The sequence below is a fragment of the Thalassophryne amazonica genome, chromosome 11, assembly GCF_902500255.1.
Source record: "Thalassophryne amazonica chromosome 11, fThaAma1.1, whole genome shotgun sequence".
Lineage (NCBI taxonomy): Eukaryota > Metazoa > Chordata > Actinopteri > Batrachoidiformes > Batrachoididae > Thalassophryne > Thalassophryne amazonica.
The window spans coordinates 115,374,708-115,395,252 of record NC_047113.1 but is presented as its reverse complement, the minus strand read 5'-3'; positions in this window follow the sequence as shown (position 1 = coordinate 115,395,252).

Genomic DNA, 20,545 nt, shown 5'->3' with positions numbered 1-20,545 from the left:
GAGCATGGTTTACGGATGGTTCTTGTCAATATCAAGCAGGAAAAAGGCGATGGAAAGCAGGAGCTTTCAACCCACAATTAGGTCAATCTTTAGAAGAATTAGGAGAAGGAAAAAGTAGTCAGTGGGCGGAGTTGAAGGCTGTGCATATGGTGATCATGCAGGTAGGAGAAAAAGGAGTTAAGCCGAGTGCCCCTCCCATTGAGGAGGAAGAGGAGGAGGATTCTGATGACAACATGGTGCACATAGCTGCTACGCGTAAGGTCAAGAAAGATAGAAAGAAAGGAAAGAATAAGGGAAGGCGTTCCCGGAGTCTTGATTGTTATGATGAGGATTAGGAAAATGGTCAAGCTCTTGTGGCCCGCCGAGATTTAACACAATGGTCCACAAGTGATATTAGGCCCTATGTTCGATTGGAAATTTATTGGATTAAATCAGTTCAAGTTACTTCGGCTTTAGTGGACACAGGAGCGGAGGCCTCATTAATTCATGGCAATCCAGAAAAAATGAAGGGACTAGTAGTTCCGCTAACTGGGTTAGGAGGCAAAAACAATATCGCATTCCGGGAGGACAAGCAGAAATTACTGCAACTATTAAAGAGTATTTGCAGGCAGGAGTCCTAAAACCAGTAACGACAAAGTGGAACAATCCTTTATGGCCAGTCCGTAAGTCGGATGGCTCATGGAGAATGACTGTGGACTTTAGAGGTCTAAATAAATATACACCGGCGCTGACTTCAGCTGTACCTGATGCTGTGAGTATCATTGAACGAGTGCAACACCATAGCGGTACATGGTATGCTGTAATAGATTTGGCCAACGCATTCTTTACTATACCAATTCCAGAGGATAGAATGGAACAGTTTGCGTTTACTTGGGAAGGCCGACAGTATACCTTCACCAGATTACCACAAGGCTATTTGCATAGTCCTACCATCTGCCATAGGGTAGTGGCAGAACATTTGGAACAGTTACAGATTCCAACAAAAATGATGATCTCACATTACATCGATGACATCATAATTCAGGGGAACACAGAAATGGGGTTGGTACAGGAGATACCAAAACCCGTAGTAATAACTACACGAGGAACGCAAGGCTTTGGTTCCTCAGATCAAGCAGGTGCCAAAGTTTGGGTTAAACAACCTAACGGACCGCCTAAAGCGGCAGAAATTATAGCTCAAGGGAATGATGCAACTGTTAGTATACTCTATCAGGGTGAAGAAAAATGGGTAAATGTGCCTGTATCGAAGTGTTATGTAAGAGAAGACTAATCGTCGTCATTCTACCCGTAGTTACCCTTGTGTTGTCTAGGCTTGATGCCCTGGTGGGAGTTGCTGATCGGGCGATCAAGAACCACAGGAGGTGGGCGCCGCCATGGCAACCAGTGGAAGTCCCGGAATTGGAGGTGTCGGTTGCTGGGTCATACTCCTCCTTGTAGGTGGTGCCATGGTCTCCAGTTGTTGGGGGATGACAGAAGGAAACGAACTTGAAGAGATATCATTGTTCCAAACAGGATGGAAGAACTCTGCCAACAACAGAACGCAAGATGATTACACCTGCTCAGCAAACCAATCATGTAAAGTGGCTAATCTCACTAGTGATTGCAAACTATGGCGATGTGTGAACTGTTTTGCCAGACACCATATACCAGTATTTACTATGGGATGTAATGTCACTCTTCGTGCTAGGGTGAACATGTGTGTTTTTAATATGACAAGTTATTCATGTAGTAATGTCAATGGAACCACCTGGACTATTAAACCGTGGAGTAAAGTAATGATCAGTAATAGTACTGAAATTAAAGGGAGGAGATCATTCCTGTACATGCTGTGGGTACTACCAACAGAGGCTAAGGCAACACAAACCCAGGTTGCACCTTTAATTGATACCTGCACCTATTTGGCACAAGCAACAGTGAAGACAAAGGTATATTGGCAAGTTACCTTTCCAAGTATTCCAACTTGCAAAAGGCGCCGAAGAGCGTGGTATGACACTTTATTAGGAGGAACAGGAACTGTCCTAGGAGTATCAAATACAGTTGATAATGAAGTGACCAGAACCATGTTGTCAAGCACAGGTCAGTATTCTTCTCAGGTATTACATCAGATAGGAGAGTGGTTACCAACAGCACTGGTGGGACAAGTACAAAACGCTGATTTATGGCAGAAGAATTTTCAATGGCAATTGAAGTTAAACATACAATTCATTGAAAAATCTATCCCATATAGGAAATTGGACAGTATGTGCAGTACAAACTATTCATGCAGAAGCTCAAAGAGAAAGATTTCAGCGTATAGTTACAACAGGGAACTATTATGATTGGAGGATGATTTGGAATATAAACAATACCTTATGGTTAAAACTGCATCCGGAATTTACACGATGTAATAAAACGGTATGTACTGGGCATTGGACCCAGTACAATGTAATACAACCAAAGGTTGTTTGTAAATATCAAGTATTACCTGTGATAACGACTAATGGTTATTGGTTCTTGCATATGGAGAGTGGTTAGAACCAAAAACCAATATAACTTTTGATACTAAACTGTGTGATATAACGGATAAGGGTATGGCCTGTGTGCTGCAAACTGGATATGCTAATCCATGTCTAACCGACTCAGAGGTTGTACTTTGTGACTGGACTAGGGAAACACCAAGAGAAATGTTGTGGCAGATTGGCCCACATGCTCTGTGTGTTGCAACAATGAAAAATAATTCACAGGGACCTTCGGTTCCGTATACTGGCTGCCTGAACAATGTGCATTTATGGCATTGGGGTGATCGGACGTATCGTTTGACTAATTATTCTGTATCAAGTCGGCTGACTTCGGTACAATGGGATGTATTGCATTCCCCATGGAGTCTTTCCCTGGAGCGTTTCAAATGCGCATTGGAACAATCTACGGAAATTCAGCAATTAATAGAGTCACATACGTCCAACGTCTCCAGTCTCATGGTGTCTACATTGATAGCTAGCGAACGGGTAAAACATGTGGCAAAATTAGTACAGCAAGCGTCAGCACACCATTGGTGGGATATCTTTTCAGGGATGTCCATCACTGCCAGGAGTACCTTAGTGCCGCCCTTAATTTTATTAATTATAGCAATATGTGTTATGACTTTTTGTAATATTTTTACATGTGTTTATGTTATACGTGTACGGCGAGAGGTGGAATGGGTAATATTTCAGCGTATGAGATGAAGTTATCTTTGCTATGTCATGATCCCTTTGGAGTAAACCAATATAATGTCACATTAGACCCCACAACATCGGGTTTTGTATATGAGTATATTGTTTGGAACAGGTATAGACTATATTACTCAAAATTTTGTTTGTGAATCACTAGAAGAAATGTGGGAAATGCTATGGCAGGACATAATCGTTGGAATAGGCTGGAGCCCAGCATTACCTGAATCTGCTAGTGGTTACATAAATTGACTGGTGCAAAACACCAAGAGTGGAATGTGTGGAGAAAAGATTATGTTGTTTTGCCCCTGTCTTAAAGTAACCCTAATGCCTGTTGATTAGAGGAATTATGTGCGCCTGGGAGTTTGAGATGGCCACTCACCCTCCCTTCACGCACACACTAGAAAAGAGGAGGCAGAGCCATGCTCCGATAGAGTCTGCTGCGGGTTGCGTACGAACGCCCAGCCGGTTGACAAGCGCACTCTGCCGAAGGTGTTGGCTCTCCACCTTAAAGGCGTCACGGTAAGAGAGAAAGAGATATTTTATGCGCTGCAACCACTTGTGTTTGATGTAACTGCTTTTGTGGGGAATAAACATACGCCTGTTTGTTCTAGCAAAATGCCGTCTGTGTGATCATTTCTGTGTGCCGATCTGACCGAACCTTGTTTCAAAACATTTTTGGCATTGTCGGCAGGATAAAGTGCGTTCAGACTACACACAGAAATGTTTTGTTTTAGAAGGGGGAAAGGAGATGTGGAGGAGGCATCTCAACAGGAAGAAGTGGTCCCGGGGTGGGATGGGATTACTTTTAAAGAAATAGGCCAGCTTCTACGGAGACGCGGGGGACGCCCTGGGCCGTGGACTGGAGCAATTCCCACCGCGACACCACCGGTTTTATGTGAGATGTTAAAGCGGGTGGAGGTTAAAACGAAAGCTCCACTGGGAGGTAGTAACACACAGATAACCAAAAAATTTACTTTGATAACAGATAATCAGATAACTGAAAAGTTATCTTTGATAAAGATAAAACGATAAACCACCCAAAATTGTATCGGAAGTTAAAGATAACCGATAAATTCCAATATTGTCTCTGGCACATTTACAACTACTAATAAACTGAATTTGAGTTGTAACGCCACAATAGCTTCTAATAATATTAAAAGTGACAACAGACCCAAACAATGAGGTCACACTTTTGTCTTTGAACATCCTGCTCCTGCTCCTGCTGGAAGCTCTTGTTTCCTACAGAGCTCCCAGCACAGAGGGACCCTGAGAGCAGCCATAAAGCCAACTCTCTATCAATTACAACACTCCGGTCAGGCGGTGGTCTTGGAAAATAAAGTCATGCTGACTTATGGTTTTGATTTATAAATAACATTAATAGCAATAGAATAACTCCATTAATGTCAATTCTGTCATTTCTACAAATTTAAAATATAACATATCTTTTAATGTTGAATAATGTACTAATTCTGAGGTTTTGTAACAAACACAGACAGATCGCAAAGGATTCTGGGTAAAAGTGCCTCTGCTAAACACTGATTGGTCCAGTCATTCATTATGTAAACCAACACGTTAATGTGACGTGTGTCGTGTGTTGGTGTTTACAGATAAATGTGCTTTTGTAAAATATTCCATTTTTTATTTGTAAAAATAGGCATTTTTATGGCATTTTACACTGTGCGAGTTTTGGCCCTTTTTCAGATGATTTTTCATTCATTGGACCGAGTTTCAGGTTAATCACGCGTCCTGCATTGTATAGTGGAGTAACAAGCTGCGTTTAACATCTCACAACCACCTCCTGATCGCCGATCGTATGGTCAAATGAAAATCAAACCTGTTTGATATTATTCTGGTCGGCCGTCGTGAGGGTTTCCTGCTGCTGAGGGGCTACAAGCGTCCAACCGCTCGCACTGTGCCTGTGCAAACACTGCAGAGCTGTCTTGTAATGTTATTTTTTTGTTGTTGTTTTGTTTTTAAATGTAATTTGTAAAAAAAAAAAAAAAAAAAAAAAAAAGCCATTTGCAAAGCCAAAAAGTTGATTTGACAACCATCTGATTTGAATCATATTTGTCTAATAGATTACAATTTGTTCATGTAAATGGGGAATCTTCTTCACAGACTAAAGTTAATTATGGAGTTCCACAAGGTTCTGTGCTAGGACCAATTTTATTCACTTTATATATGCTTCCCTTAGGCAGTATTATTAGACGGTATTGCTTAAATTTTCATTGTTACGCAGATGATACCCAGCTTTATCTATCCATGAAGCCAGAGGACACACACCAATTAGCTAAACTGCAGGATTGTCTTACAGACATAAAGACATGGATGACCTCTAATTTCCTGCTTTTAAACTCAGATAAAACTGAAGTTATTGTTCTTGGCCCCACAAATCTTAGAAACATGGTGTCTAACCAGATCCTTACTCTGGATGGCATTACCCTGACCTCTAGTAATACTGTGAGAAATCTTGGAGTCATTTTTGATCAGGATATGTCATTCAAAGCGCATATTAAACAAATATGTAGGACTGCTTTTTTGCATTTACGCAATATCTCTAAAATCAGAAAGGTCTTGTCTCAGAGTGATGCTGAAAAACTAATTCATGCATTTATTTCCTCTAGGCTGGACTATTGTAATTCATTATTATCAGGTTGTCCTAAAAGTTCCCTAAAAAGCCTTCAGTTAATTCAAAATGCTGCAGCTAGAGTGCTGACGGGGACTAGAAGGAGAGAGCATATCTCACCCATATTGGCCTCTCTTCATTGGCTTCCTGTTAATTCTAGAATAGAATTTAAAATTCTTCTTCTTACTTATAAGGTTTTGAATAATCAGGTCCCATCTTATCTTAGGGACCTCGTAGTACCATATCACCCCAATAGAGCGCTTCGCTCTCAGACTGCAGGCTTACTTGTAGTTCCTAGGGTTTGTAAGAGTAGAATGGGAGGCAGAGCCTTCAGCTTTCAGGCTCCTCTCCTGTGGAACCAGCTCCCAATTCAGATCAGGGAGACAGACACCCTCTCTACTTTTAAGATTAGGCTTAAAACTTTCCTTTTTGCTAAAGCTTATAGTTAGGGCTGGATCAGGTGACCCTGAACCATCCCTTAGTTATGCTGCTATAGACGTAGACTGCTGGGGGGTTCCCATGATGCACTGTTTCTTTCTCTTTTTGCTCTGTATGCACCACTCTGCATTTAATCATTAGTGATCGATCTCTGCTCCCCTCCACAGCATGTCTTTTTCCTGGTTCTCTCCCTCAGCCCCAACCAGTCCCAGCAGAAGACTGCCCCTCCCTGAGCCTGGTTCTGCTGGAGGTTTCTTCCTGTTAAAAGGGAGTTTTTCCTTCCCACTGTAGCCAAGTGCTTGCTCACAGGGGGTCGTTTTGACCGTTGGGGTTTTACATCATTATTGTATGGCCTTGCCTTACAATATAAAGCGCCTTGGGGCAACTGTTTGTTGTGATTTGGCGCTATATAAAAAAAAAAATTGATTGATTGATTGATTGATCTGATATAACCGGGGTCAAAATACGTAGAACACTGCCATCTACTGGTGCCCAGATGCTTAGTACTTAGGGCGAATGCTACCATGAACACTACTGACCAGTAGATGGCAGTAGAGGCCGGAAAACCTGCCAAAACAAAATCCCAGATAATCCGTGTCTGCTACATTTAAGATGCGTGGAATTTAACAAACACAAATACAATAACGTCTATAAACCCAGAGAATATATTCACAAGCGTTTTAGACACTAGAGTTTAATGCTGCTGTCCGTGGAGCCTGAACAGAGTGTCTGAAATGCATTTGTCCTGTCGTGAACATACTGAGATTAGACTATCCTACCCATAATGCACTGCTGGGCACAGCATGTGCTCACTAAAACCTTACAATTTGCACATTACTTTAAAACTAAAACATATATCTGATATTTTCACTTTATAAAATGTCAGACATGATAGTAATTTTAAATAACTTGTCCAAAGTCAGTTTGGTTAAAATTTGAACCATAAGTTAAAAATGTATGCCTCTGGATGACTTGGGTGATATTGCCAGCGTATCAGTATGGTGTTAAAGGAAATGTTTTGTGTGTGTGTGTGTGTGTGTGTGTGTGTGTGTGTGTGTGTGTGTGTGTGTGTGTGAGAGAGAGAGACTAGTTGTCTTTTGCCTGCAGAGGAAAGAGTGGTTTCTTCAAAAACAGCTCTCTTCTGTTTGTAGAGAGTAGAACTATACATTTGTTAGGAAACTTTTAACAGATAGGTGCTCAACGTATCTTAAATTTTAAGAGTGTTTGTCACTGTTCACCTTTTTTTACTATGTTATTGGTATAAAAGTTAATCGGACAAAAATGTATCGGAAGATAACTAGTCCAGTAATGGTTTTTAAAGTTATCTAAAAAGATAATCCGATAACGAAAACATTATCTTCGATAATTATCTGTTATTGGATTGGATTATCGGAACTGTGCCCACCACTGTACTCAACAAAAATATAAACGCAACACTTTTGGTTTTGCTCCCATTTTGTATGAGATGAACTCAAAGAGCTAAAACTTTTTCCACATACACAATATCACCATTTCCCTCAAATATTGTTCACAAACCAGTCTAAATCTGTGATAGTGAGCACTTCTCCTTTGCTGAGATAATCCATCCCACCTCACAAGTGTGCCATATCAAGATGCTGATTAGACACCATGATTAGTGCACAGGTGTGCCTTAGACTGCCCACAATAAAAGGCCACTCTGAAAGGTGCAGTTTTATCACACAGTACAATGGCATGCTGACAGCAGGAATGTCAACCAGAGCTGTTGCTCGTGTATTGAATGTTCATTTCTCTACCATAAGCCGTCTCCAAAGTCGTTTCAGAGAATTTGGCAGTACATCCAACCAGCCTCACAACCGCAGACCACGTGTAACCACACCAGCCCAGGACCTGCACATCCAGCATGTTCACCTCCAAGATCGTCTGAGACCAGCCACTCGGACAGCTGCTGAAACAATCGGTTTGCATAACCAAAGAATTTCTGCACAAACTGTCAAAAACCGTCTCAGGGAAGCTCATCTGCATGCTCGTCGTCCTCATCAGGGTCTCGACCTGACTCCAGTTCGTCGTCGTAACCGACTTGAGTGGGCAAATGCTCACATTCACTGGCGTTTGGCACGTTGGAGAGGTGTTCTCTTCATGGATGATGCGAGGGAGATGTGTTGCACTGCATGAGGCAAATGGTGGTCACACCAGATACTGACTGGTATCCCCCCCAATAAAACAAAACTGCACCTTTCAGAGTGGCCTTTTATTGTGGGCAGTCTAAGGCACACCTGTGCACTAATCATGGTGTCTAATCAGCATCTTGATATGGCACACCTGTGAGGTGGGATGGATTATCTCAGCAAAGGAGAAGTGCTCACTATCACAGATTTCGACTGGTTTGTGAACAATATTTGAGGGAAATGGTGATATTGTGTATGTGGAAAAAGTTTTAGATCTTTGAGTTCATCTCATACAAAATGGGAGCAAAACCAAAAGTGTTTTGTTTATATTTTTGTTGAGTATATATAGTGCTGGACATTGATGGTCTAACCCTCCTCACTTATGGAACTGGATTCTTCAACAAAAACACAAAATCGCGACATGTTAAAAAAAATACAGTAATGGCACTAAATTAGATGTAAACCAGAAGAGTCGAGCCGAGTAGTGCTACTTTGTGAAGTAGAAAAGCGCCATAAACAGGATGTCTGGAAAGAACTCTTGCATTTTCTTGGCTGACACATGGCACTTGGCTGTGGATTTCGGCATTGCTATCTAAGCCATAGCTAACTACCTGATGGGACTTGAGAGTGCCTCTTGATGTGTTAATACAAATATTCTGAGGTACCACTTTGTTTTGATATAGATTTTCATGCCTCCCACACCATGAACCACAAGCGTGATATCTTCATTTCTGAGATTGAGCCGACCTGCTGCCTCATGGGTGATATAATTACTATCAGAAGCTAGGTCAATTAGAGTCCCAATTTTTTGCCCAGCATTGGCAGTTACCTCCAGCAGCATCATGATGACAGGCCACTCCGCTAGACCACTCTCTGCCAGAAGACTTGAGTGACTCTTTGCATCATGGGAGGTGCTTGTTAGTGTGTTGCAGAATGCATCCCAGCATTGTTGGGCTAATTCGGGTGAGAGCTTTGTGAAAAATTCTTCCTGGGAATTGGTGTAATTCCTCTAGTTACCACCTCCGACTGTGCTGCCTTTGCTCCTCCTCTGGGCCATGCTGCCTCTGAGTGCGTCAGCATTTGGGCACAGATTGTAGTGATGACATGTGGCTCTCTTGTCCTCACACTCAGGATTTTTACACAGGAATGAAGTTTTGCAGTGATTGTCATCATCATGGACCTCCAGACATTTGTAGCAGGATCCCAGCTTTTGCACTGCATCCTCCTCCTCTGAGTTTGAGCACACAGAACTTTTTGCAGAAGTACAGCTTTCTCTTGTGCTTGATATCCCCACAGACAACACATCATGGGAGATGGCTACTTGTCTGATTTGAGGCTCTGGTTCTGGTTTGCCTTTGCTCAGGTCGGATTTATTTCCTTGGCAGCTCTTCATCCCTCAGTTGATCCAGTTGTTCATAAATGTTCTCTTGAGTCTTGAGGAAGACCAGGAGACTGTCAAAGTGCTTCTCTGGATTGGCACTAATCCTCTCAGCTGCACGAAGAAGCCACTCTTTCTTCAGTGCATCAGGAAGCTTGCTTTCAATTGACTTTGTCACCAGAGGGTTCTTTAAAGCACCAGTGTCACCAAGGTCACTGAGATCTTCAAGGACTTTCTCAACAGCTTGGATGAGTTCAACCATTTTCTTGGGCTGGTGACTTTTTGACAGCTGGATGTCTCTGGAGCTCCTCAACTATTTCAATAGTGATCATAGTTTGGTTTCCAAACCGGTTCTCTGGGACACAAAACATGTCATCTGCTGGCTATTGGCCTTTTGCTGCTCGCTCAACCTCATCACTGGCTTCCATGACTTTGTTGGCCTCAACTATGAGTTTTTTTAAACTGTCTCTGAGTTCCTCTTCAGACATTATGACGTGCATCCAGACAATGTTGTTGGCCAGCCAGGAGAATTGCTGCTTTGCAGATGTCCTACTGGCTCTAAGCTGTTCCAGTGACTTTGAGTCAGCCAATTTCTTTTCCAGAGGGCTTTGGTAAGGTGATATTCAGCTTCCAGGCCTGGCTGGTTGCTCTTCAGGCTTCTCTGTATCAGTCTTCACAGTCAAGTGGCCCTCACTTTTGTGAGGTTTGACAAGCAGTTTCTCACACTTGAACGGGTGGCTTGCTTCAGAAGATTGAACTGGATGTCACTCAATGACCAAGACTTAGCTCTTCTTTTCTTTCCTTTTATTTTGAAAAGCCATCAAGGTCAAACACAGGTAAAAAACCTTTAAATACGAACACAAATAGAAAAAAAACCCCTGTAATCCATAAAGCCATAGCCAGTAAACATAACCTAAAATATACAATACTTTTTTTTTTAGTCGTTTAAAATTAATCTTAAAAATAAGTAGAAAATACCCAAATCTAAAGTACCCCAAATAATCTTAAAGCACTGTTCAGTAACGATTTAACCTTACAACCCCAATGGGTTTTTACTTCTGTAAATACACATTACATTACTTTACTCTCTCAACTTTTAAAATACACTTCATTTTAAGTCTGCTTTTTAATCAAATGGTTTTCAAAGCACAGCTACAAAGACACATCGTAAATTCAACGCACACCGGCTACTCTTCTCTGCTTGAAACAAGCTTTAGTCCTGCAGTCTTCTTTTTTCCAATCCCAAACACTCACACACTGCTTACTCCCCACTGTCTTGTGAGCGACTGCATCCAAACTCCCCTGATCACCTGATCATTTCCACACATCCACACCTGAGGCACTCAGAAAGAGAGGGGCGTGGCCTGCTGCTCAGCTAAGGCAGAGAGGGCGTGGCCTGCAGCTCAGCTCAAGCAGAGAGGGCGTGGCCTGCTGCTCAGCTCAGGCAGAGAGGGCGTGGCCTGCAGCGCAGCTCAGGCAGAGAGGGCGTGGCCTGCAGCTCAGCTCAAGCAGAGAGGGCGTGGCCTGCTGCTCAGCTCAGGCAGAGAGGGCGTGGCCTGCTGCTCAGCTCAGGTAGAGAGGGCGTGGCCTGCTGCTCAGCTCAGGCAGAGAGGGCATGGCCTGCTGCTCAGCTCAGGCAGAGAGGGCATGGCCTGCTGCTCAGCTCAGGTAGAGAGGGCGTGGCCTGCTGCTCAGCTCAACAGTTGTGTGTATCTCTTTGAGAGTGAGAGACGTATCTGTGTAGGGAGGGGCGGGTGCTGTGTGAGACTGGCCAGTCACAGAGCGTGAAGACAGTCACTTACCCAATGAGAATTTTCGTTCGGCACAAGCACAGATATTGACGAGTTGTATTTGTATCATGCTTGTGCTCGTCAAAAATGCTTTATTCTTACACACACACACACACACACACACACACACACACACACGCACTCTGTCTCTTATACAATGAGTGATACAGAGGGTACTTCAGCTGACACTGAACCAGGCAGTATCACTCGCAGTAGCAGTAGTGGTAGCACCCACTTTGCCCCCACTGTGACCAACATTGCATCAGGTGATGGAGGTCCTCCTCCACCAAAAACCAAAAGGACCTCTGCAGTATGGGATGCTTTCAAGTGAGAGGATGCCTGACGAGTGGAGACAAAGTGTGCTGGTTCCTATTTCAAGAACAAGGGTCATAACCTGTGCACTCCAGTGACTCTCAAACACATCCTGACTGGTTGTAAGATCGGCCGCACACAAGGCCACTACACCTGGAGGCACAACCAGGTCCTCAAGTGTATGGCAGCAGCTCTTGAAAGAAGGAGGAATACCATCAACGCCTTGTCACCAAGAGCAACCAATTCCATCATGGCATCAACATTCATCTAAGAAGGGCAGAAAAAGTCCAACCATCGCCAGGGTTAGGGTTGGCTATAGCCATGGCCCAGGATTGGAAGATACTAGTTGATATCAGCCAACAAATAATTTTTCCACCAGAGAATGTAGCTACCACTCTTAGGCCAGACTTGGTAGTTTGGCCCCCTCACTAAAATTGATTTACATCATCAAGCTTACAGTTCCATGGGAGAGTTCAACCGAAGAGGCATACGAGTGAAATAAACTGTGCTACACAAAACTGGTAGCATACAATCTACAACAAGGATGGAATGCAGAAGTCTATCTGGTTGAAGTGGGATGCAGAGGCCTTGTGGCTTCTTCCACCATCAGGCTGCTGAAACACCTTGGTATACATGGACAGGCTTTGCAACAGACAATCAGATCAATCTCTAAAGTGGCCGAAAGAAGCAGCCAGTGGATATGGGTTAAGTGGAAGGACAAAGAGCAGCAACATAACCCAGACACTAGGTCAGAACAAATTATACAGTCAGCTCAAGGATTGACTCAAGAAAGAATACACCCCTGCCCACATCATTTAAACATCCAGACAGTTTTCATGATTGGACATGGGACACAAGCCTTGGCTTGATCACCCTGTCGCTGGCCACCTTTGATGAGGGTGTCTCATATTGAAAGGCTGAAACACCCCGTGATTCAAAGGTACACTACTGATGATGTGTACTGATATTTACATCCTTTCCATGTATGAGAAACAGCTCCCACACAAATCTCAATATTAAGGCAAACCTCATGTCATGTTGCTGGAAAATTGACTAACAAAGTCAAATTTGAAACAAAATAGAGAACTGCATCGCGAGTGCTTTCCTTATGTTCAAGTCGCTTATATGATTTCAAAACAGTTGGAGAGTTTTTCACTGCATCAAAATAATCATTTAGCATGAAGTGGGCTAAATTCTTCAACCTCAGCTCTCTCTCATCAACAATCATTCCATTCAGTTCATTTCATATTTGCAGAAACAAATCACAACATAATTCAACCCAAGGTGCGTCATCTGAGCTTAATGACCTACACAGAGCAAGCCCATGGGCAACAGTGGTAAGGAAAATCTCTTTTGATTGTAGGAACTGTGAAAGCAAAATAACTGTCTTCATGTGACACCATGTTTATTTCATATTGTGTTCATCAGTACGGGAATGCACTGTGAAATGTCTTTGCTTAATCCAGAGACTGTTCATGCAGTTTGTGCAGAACGACTGATGTTTCTGTCTGACCCAGAGTCTGTTCTGATCGGTGCCTAACTGCAGTCTTGAGACAAAACATTTTTTGTAGCCATTCGTCTCTCCACAGCCTGTTTCCAGATGAAGTCATTTTCAGATAGTTACCAGTATCAGTTTGGGGAGATGAGTTCATGAGAACTTGTGCACGAACACCATCCTGACGTGTACATAAGGGTGCACTCTAAGTGCTGATTCACACACACACACACACACACACACACACACACACACACACACACACACACACACACACACACACACACACACACACACACACACACACACACACACACACACACACATGCTCAGACACTTGCTGCATGCTGTTTGTTGGTGTGTCCAAAGTGCTTTGTAGAATAACACTAAAAAAAAAAAACAGTCAACCTCCTGACTCTTCCTTCCACAGCAGCCAGAGACCACTTGGTCCAAAGTTTGAAATTTTGCCTCAATAGTAGAAACTCAAGCAGACCACACTCAGAGGGGTGACCATCTGCTTTGGCCATACAACCAATAACAGAAATGCAACAATAGATGAGGCAGTACATGAACATGAACCTGAACCTTTGATGGTGCTCTAAGACCTTAAATATGCTCTACAAGGATGGAATGCAAATGTCTATCCAGTTGAAGTGGGATGGTCATTTCCTTACCACAGACATGATAAAGGAATGACCAGCTAAGCATTCACAGGGTTCCAGGAGGTACACCAGTCCACGTTGCAATGTCCCCTACGTACAAGGTCTGCACTTCATCCATTGAAATGTAATGCATCTTTTCATAACAACAGATGCTTGTTCAATAGTGTTTGCTGGATAGTTGTCAAAAACAAGATTTAAGAGCTAAAAACAGGGGTTTATTTGTATTTTCAGAAAAACATGGAGTTGTATTATTGTGAAATGTTTTCCCAGAACATACAGTAAATATCAGAGAGTAATTCCAGATACAATGCACATAACACCCAAACTCTTTCTGGCACTTAACACAGAGGGAAGAGATCCCAGGGCAAAAACTATTTAGAGATAGGGGTGTGCATTATGAAAAATTCTATACTGACTGTCAGCCAACTGCACAAAAACGCTTTCCCTGTTGACACCTGCACATCTGACCAGAGGCCTTAACATCACTTTGAGCAGATGGAATCAGTTAATCAGTGAAATCACCTGGTGGAGTGGGTGGTTGCAAACAAATCCTGCACACTCTCTGCCCTTTCTGGAGAGAGTTGAATACCCATGTGATAAAGGATGACATGCACATCATTGCTGGGGACATTAACCCTCTGGGGTCCGAGGGCATTTTTTGGACAGTTCACTCGCCTGGCATAAATGTTTTATTATTGCTGTTAACAGCTGTCCCTGCATCCCACAACCAAGGTTTATGTCTCTTTTCTTCAGGACAACCTGTGCTTTCAGAATATATATGTTTCTGTTGTGTTTTATAAGTGTAATAAAGGTTTACAATCAAAAATAGGCAAGGAAAAAATAAAGCGAAAAATAATTTTCCACACACATTTATTCAAAACACACAGCAAACTATAATAAACAACTGTTTTGACACTTTATAAAGGTAATTTGAGGTCTTGTGTGGAAGACTGTACAACAAAAAGGTTCAAACAATAAACACAAATGCACATTTTGAACAATATATACAAAATGGTCTATGTGTTTTGTTGTCCATTGATATGGTAAACAGTGCTTTACGCAGAGAAAGCAACAGAGTTATCCAGTAACATTCACGTGCAAACTAGTGGAACAATCCTGATAGTTACACACTCTTTGTTTGAGCACATGAGATTGTCATCAGAGGCTCTCCGTATGCTCCTGCTTTCACTTTCGCTGTGCATAATGGCGCAGGGCGCACTGGAATAGTATGTACTCATTGGAGCACCCAGGGGGCTATTCAAACGGGCCAAGTAGTAACACATCACTCCTAAAAACAATCTTTGGTGTGTCACGTGAAGGTGAATCTGCCCTACGATTAGATTTTGGAAAACCATGTGATGGTTAACCAATTCTGATTGGACACTCACATTGCGCACGTCATCACACAGCTTCTATGAGGAGTACAAAGATGGCCGACGGCTGGCACGAAAGTCTACGGAGTTACCTTTAATTTAGTAAAGCTTGGTCTTAGCCGTCATATACGATGGCGTCGGCCCCAGAGGGTTAATAATGCGCATGCCTCAAGGCTGTTCTCCTCAGATTCCACCAGCAAATCAAGTTTGCAATGAGGGGAGAAAACATACTTGTTCATATTTCTTCCAACTTAAAGCATGCCTACAGAGCAACACAACTTCCCCACCTTGGACAATCAGATCACCTCTCTCTCTGCTCCTCTTTCCAACCCACACCCCACCTCAGGGGGCAAACAAAACCAGCCACCCAGACCATCAATGCCTGGCCTCAAAATGCCCTCACCCAGCTGCAGGACTGCATTGTCTGCACAGAGTTATGTGTAAAGAACTTTCCACACATAAGCAGCAAGGCTGAAAACATACATTGAGTGCCTGTGACCTTCGATCCCTCAGGTGGCACTGCATTAAAAACCAACATCACTATGTAAAGGATCTTACCGCGTGGGCTCAGGAACACTTCAGAAAACCATTGTCAGTTAACACAGTTTGTTGCTACATCTACAAGTGCAAGTTAAAACTCTACCATGCAAAGTGAAAGCCAAATAACATCAACATCCAGAAACGCTGCCGCCTTGTCTGGGCCCGAGCTCATTTGAAATGGACAGATGCAAAGTGGAAAAGTGTGCTGTGGTCTGATGAGTCCACATTTCAAATTGTTTTTGGAAATCATGGACATCATGTCCTCTGAAAAAAAGAGGAAAAAGACAATCCAGATTGTTACCAGTGCAAAGTTCAAAAGCCAGCATCTGTGATGGTGTGGGGGTGTGTTAGTGACCATGGCATGGACAGCTTACACATCTGTGATGGCACCATCAATGCTGAAAGGTACATCCAGGTTTTGGAGCAACACATGCTGCCATCCAAGCAACGTCTTTTTCAGGGATGTCCCTGCTTATTTCAGCAAGACAATACCAAGCCACATTCTGCATGTGTTACAACAGCATCACTTCATAGTAAAAGAGGTACTCGACTGACCTGTCTGCAGTCCAGACAGTCGCCCATTGAAAATGTGTGGTGCATCATCAAGCACAAAATATGGTAACAGAGACCCCGGACTGTTGAACAACTGATGCTGTACATCAAGCAAGAATGGGAAATAATTCCACCTACAAAGCTTCAACAATTAGTTTCCTCAGTTCCCAAATGCTTATTGAGTGTTGTGAGAAGGAAAGGTGATCTTGTCTTTGTGGTGTATTCAACTGAATATAGGTTGAAGAGGATTTGCAAATCATTGTATTCTGTTTTTATTTACATTTTACACAACATCCCAACTTCATTGGAATTGGGGTTGTATTACTGACTGTAGATGATGGAATCCCTAAATTCCTTGCAACTGAACATTGAGAAACATTGATCTTAAACGGTTGGACTATTTTTTCACGCAGTTGTTCACAAAGTGGTGATCCTTCCCCCATCTTTGCTTGTGAATGGCTGAGCCTTTTGGGGATGCTCCTTTTATACCCAATCATGACACTCACAATTAATGTCCTCAGTTCCCAAATGCTTATTGAGTGTTGTTAGAAGGAAAGGTGATGTAAAACAGTGGTAAACATACCACTGTCCCAGCTTTTCTGAAGCGTGTTGCAGGCATCCATTTCAAAATGGGGAAATTTTTGCACAAAAATAAAAAAAAGTGTATCAGTTTGAACATTAAATATCTTGTCTTTGTGGTGTATTCAATTGAATATAGGTTGAAGAGGATTTCAAAATCATTGTATTCTGTTTTTATTTACATTTTACACAACGTCCCAACTTCATTGGAATTGGGGTTGTAATATGTATGGGATTGTAACCTGTCTTCGAAATCCCTGTTGTTTAATGATCTAATTATGGATCATCACTTGGACATGATTGGGTTATGTGAAACCTGGCTCAAACCCAGAGCTGTTCTTCCTCTGAATGAGGCCTGTCCACAGGTGTATACATTTAGCCACGTGTCTCGTGGTGCGAAGCAAGGCGGGGGTGTTGCTTTTATTTATAAATCTCGGTTTACATTATTGACTGTTGGGGTCACAAATACAATTCGTTTGAGCATATGACTCTCCACTCTGCCCATGATGCTATGGTCAGAAGTATGGAAATCAGTCATGTTATTTTGTCACTGTTTATAGGCCTCCTGGCCCATATTCTGAATTCTTAGATGAATTTGGTGTGTTCATCTCGTGCCTGTCAGTTAGTGCAGACAACATTTTGATTATTGGTGACTTTAACATTCATATAAATAAGCCCTCTGATCCCCTTTGCAAATCATTTATGGAACTTGTGGATGCATTAGGACTCCAGCAATGCATTCAGGATTCTATGCACATTAGTGGAAATACCCTTGATTTGGTTCTCGCACGTGGCCTTGCTGTCATGAACACTGACATTTTGCCTCTTGTCCTGGTGGTCTCTGACCACTCATTTATTAGGTTTACATTTAAGTTGATGCATTTAGTGGAGCGAAAGCCTTGTCTACTTCTGCGGCGATGCATTAATCCCTCAACTATGACTGAAATTGAAGCTAGACTGCTTGAAATATTGGCTTCAGGTTTGGAGAATGTTCAGTCAGTGGACAGTCTTGCAGACGGCTTGAATTCAGTGCTCAAGGCTACACTGGATAAGATTGCACCTCCTCTTTTAAGGCCACGCTTTCCCAAGGCACAGTCACCTTGGTTTAGAGGTTACTTGCGTGACCTCAGGCAGAAGGCTCGAGGTTTGGAACGGAAATGGCGTAGATCCAAATTAGAGGTGTTCCACCTTGCATGGCGTGATGCTATCTTAGATTATAAACATGCACTACTGGCAACAAAGTGGACCTATCACTCTGATTTGATCAACAAAAACAAGCATAACTCAAAGTTTTTGTTTGAAACTGTAGCATTTCTCATTCATGGACAGCAACCTGTTATTCACTCTACCTTTTCCGCACAGGACTTCTTGGACTATTTCGAGAAGAAAATTGAGGATAGGAGTGGAGAATTAAGCATATTTCTGCAGGCCTTGGTCCAACCACGGCATACTGCTATGGAGGTGGATGCTCCCACTGAGGTGTTACCCAGATTTACAGATTTTGATGATATCTCCCTATGTGCGCTGACGAAGCTCGTGACGTCTACTAAAAGCACAACCTGCGTATTTGATCCTATACCAACAAAATTGTTTAAGGACCTGTGGCCCACTCTTGGCCCGACTGTGCTGGAAATGATAAATCTGACATTAACTTCTGGACCTGTTCCTAAATGTTTCAAGTCTGCAGTGATTAAACCATTACTTAAGAAATCCAATCTCGACCCTAGTGTATTGAAAAATTATACGAGACCAATATCGTAGACCAATATCAAATCTATCATTTTGTTCTAAAATCCTGGAAAAAGTGGTTTCGCGACAGCTCATGGACTATCTTACTGAGATTAATCTTTTTGAGTCATTGCAGTCTGCTTTTAGAAAATATCACTCCACAGAGACAGCACTTACTAAAGTTGTGAATGACCTTTTGCGAGCAATGGACTCGGATACCACTACAGTCTTGGTGCTGTTGGATTTTAGTGCTGTGATTGATACTGTGGATCATCATATTTTACTCGAGAGGCTGGAGAATCATTTTGGGATTACTGGAACTGCCCTTGCATGGTTGACGTCATACGTGTCATTCAATACACAGTCATTCTTACTGTGTGTTATGCAATGGCACTTCCTCTGATCTTAGGGATATGAAGTTTGGGGTTCCGCAGGGATCTGTTTTAGGCCCCCTGCTTTTTTTCCCTTTATGTAACACCCATTGGGAATATACTGCGGCATTTTGTGATTCCCTTTCATTGCTATGCTGATGACATCCAGTTGTACATGCCAATAACTGCTGGTAATCTCATTCACATAAAATCTTTGGAAGATTGCCTTGCATCAGTGAGAAGTTGGGTGTCTAGTAACTTCCTAATTTTAAATTCTGATAAGACTGAAGTTATGGTGCTTGGTCCAGTGAGGTATTGGCATCAATTTGATCATCTAGCACTTAGCTTAGGTTTGTGTGTTACACATCATATGAATAAAGTAAGGAATCTTGGTGTAATTTTTGATCCTATGTTGTCTTTTGACCCCCACATTAGAGACATTACTAGGACTGCTTTCTTCCTTTTGTGAAATATAGCGAAGATTCGTCCCATCCTGTCTATGGCTGATGCTGAAACTTTGATTCATGCATTTGTCTCTTTTAGATTGGACTATTGTAATGCTCTATTTTCTGGTTTACTGCAGTCCAGGATTAGGGGTCTTCAACTGGTTCAAAATGCTGCTGCCAGACTTTTGACACAAAGCACAAAATTCTACCACATTATGCCTGTTTTGGCATCCCTGCATTGGCTTCCAGTCACTGCAAGATCGGATTTTAAGGTACTGTTATTATACTGTTATAAGATTGTTCATGGACTTGCACCTCCCTACCTGGCTGACCTGGTAAGCCCCAATGTACCAGCTCGGGCCCTGCGTTCTCAGGGTGCAGGACTTTTTTGTGTTCCCAGGGTGAATAAAAAGTCTGCTGGTCACAGAGCTTTCTCTTACCGTGCCCCAGCTCTGTGGAACAATCTCCCGGCAAATACAGCAGTCGGATACTGTGGAGACTTTTAAATCACGTTTAATGACTCATTTGTTTTTCTTGTTTTATCATTAGTGTTATGATGTGTTTTTATTCTTGTATTCTTTTATGGTTTTGTCTTTTTATTATTGTTTTTACATTTTTAATTCAGTTTCTTCTGTTTTTATTATGTTGTGTGAAGTGCTTTAAAATTATCTCATTGTGGATTGGCACTATATAAATTAATACATTTGTGTTTGTAATGTGGAGTTGTGTAAAGAAGGGAATCCCACAAAAAACCTTTGCAGATCCACCTTGCATTTGTTGTGGTGACCCTCATTGCAACCAAGGGAGCAGCCGAAGGGACTTAACACTCTCTCTCTCTCTGAGAGTGAGAGAGAGAGAGAGTACATATTTCATATTTAGGGCAAACAATTTTTGTGGTGTATAATATATCTTATTTA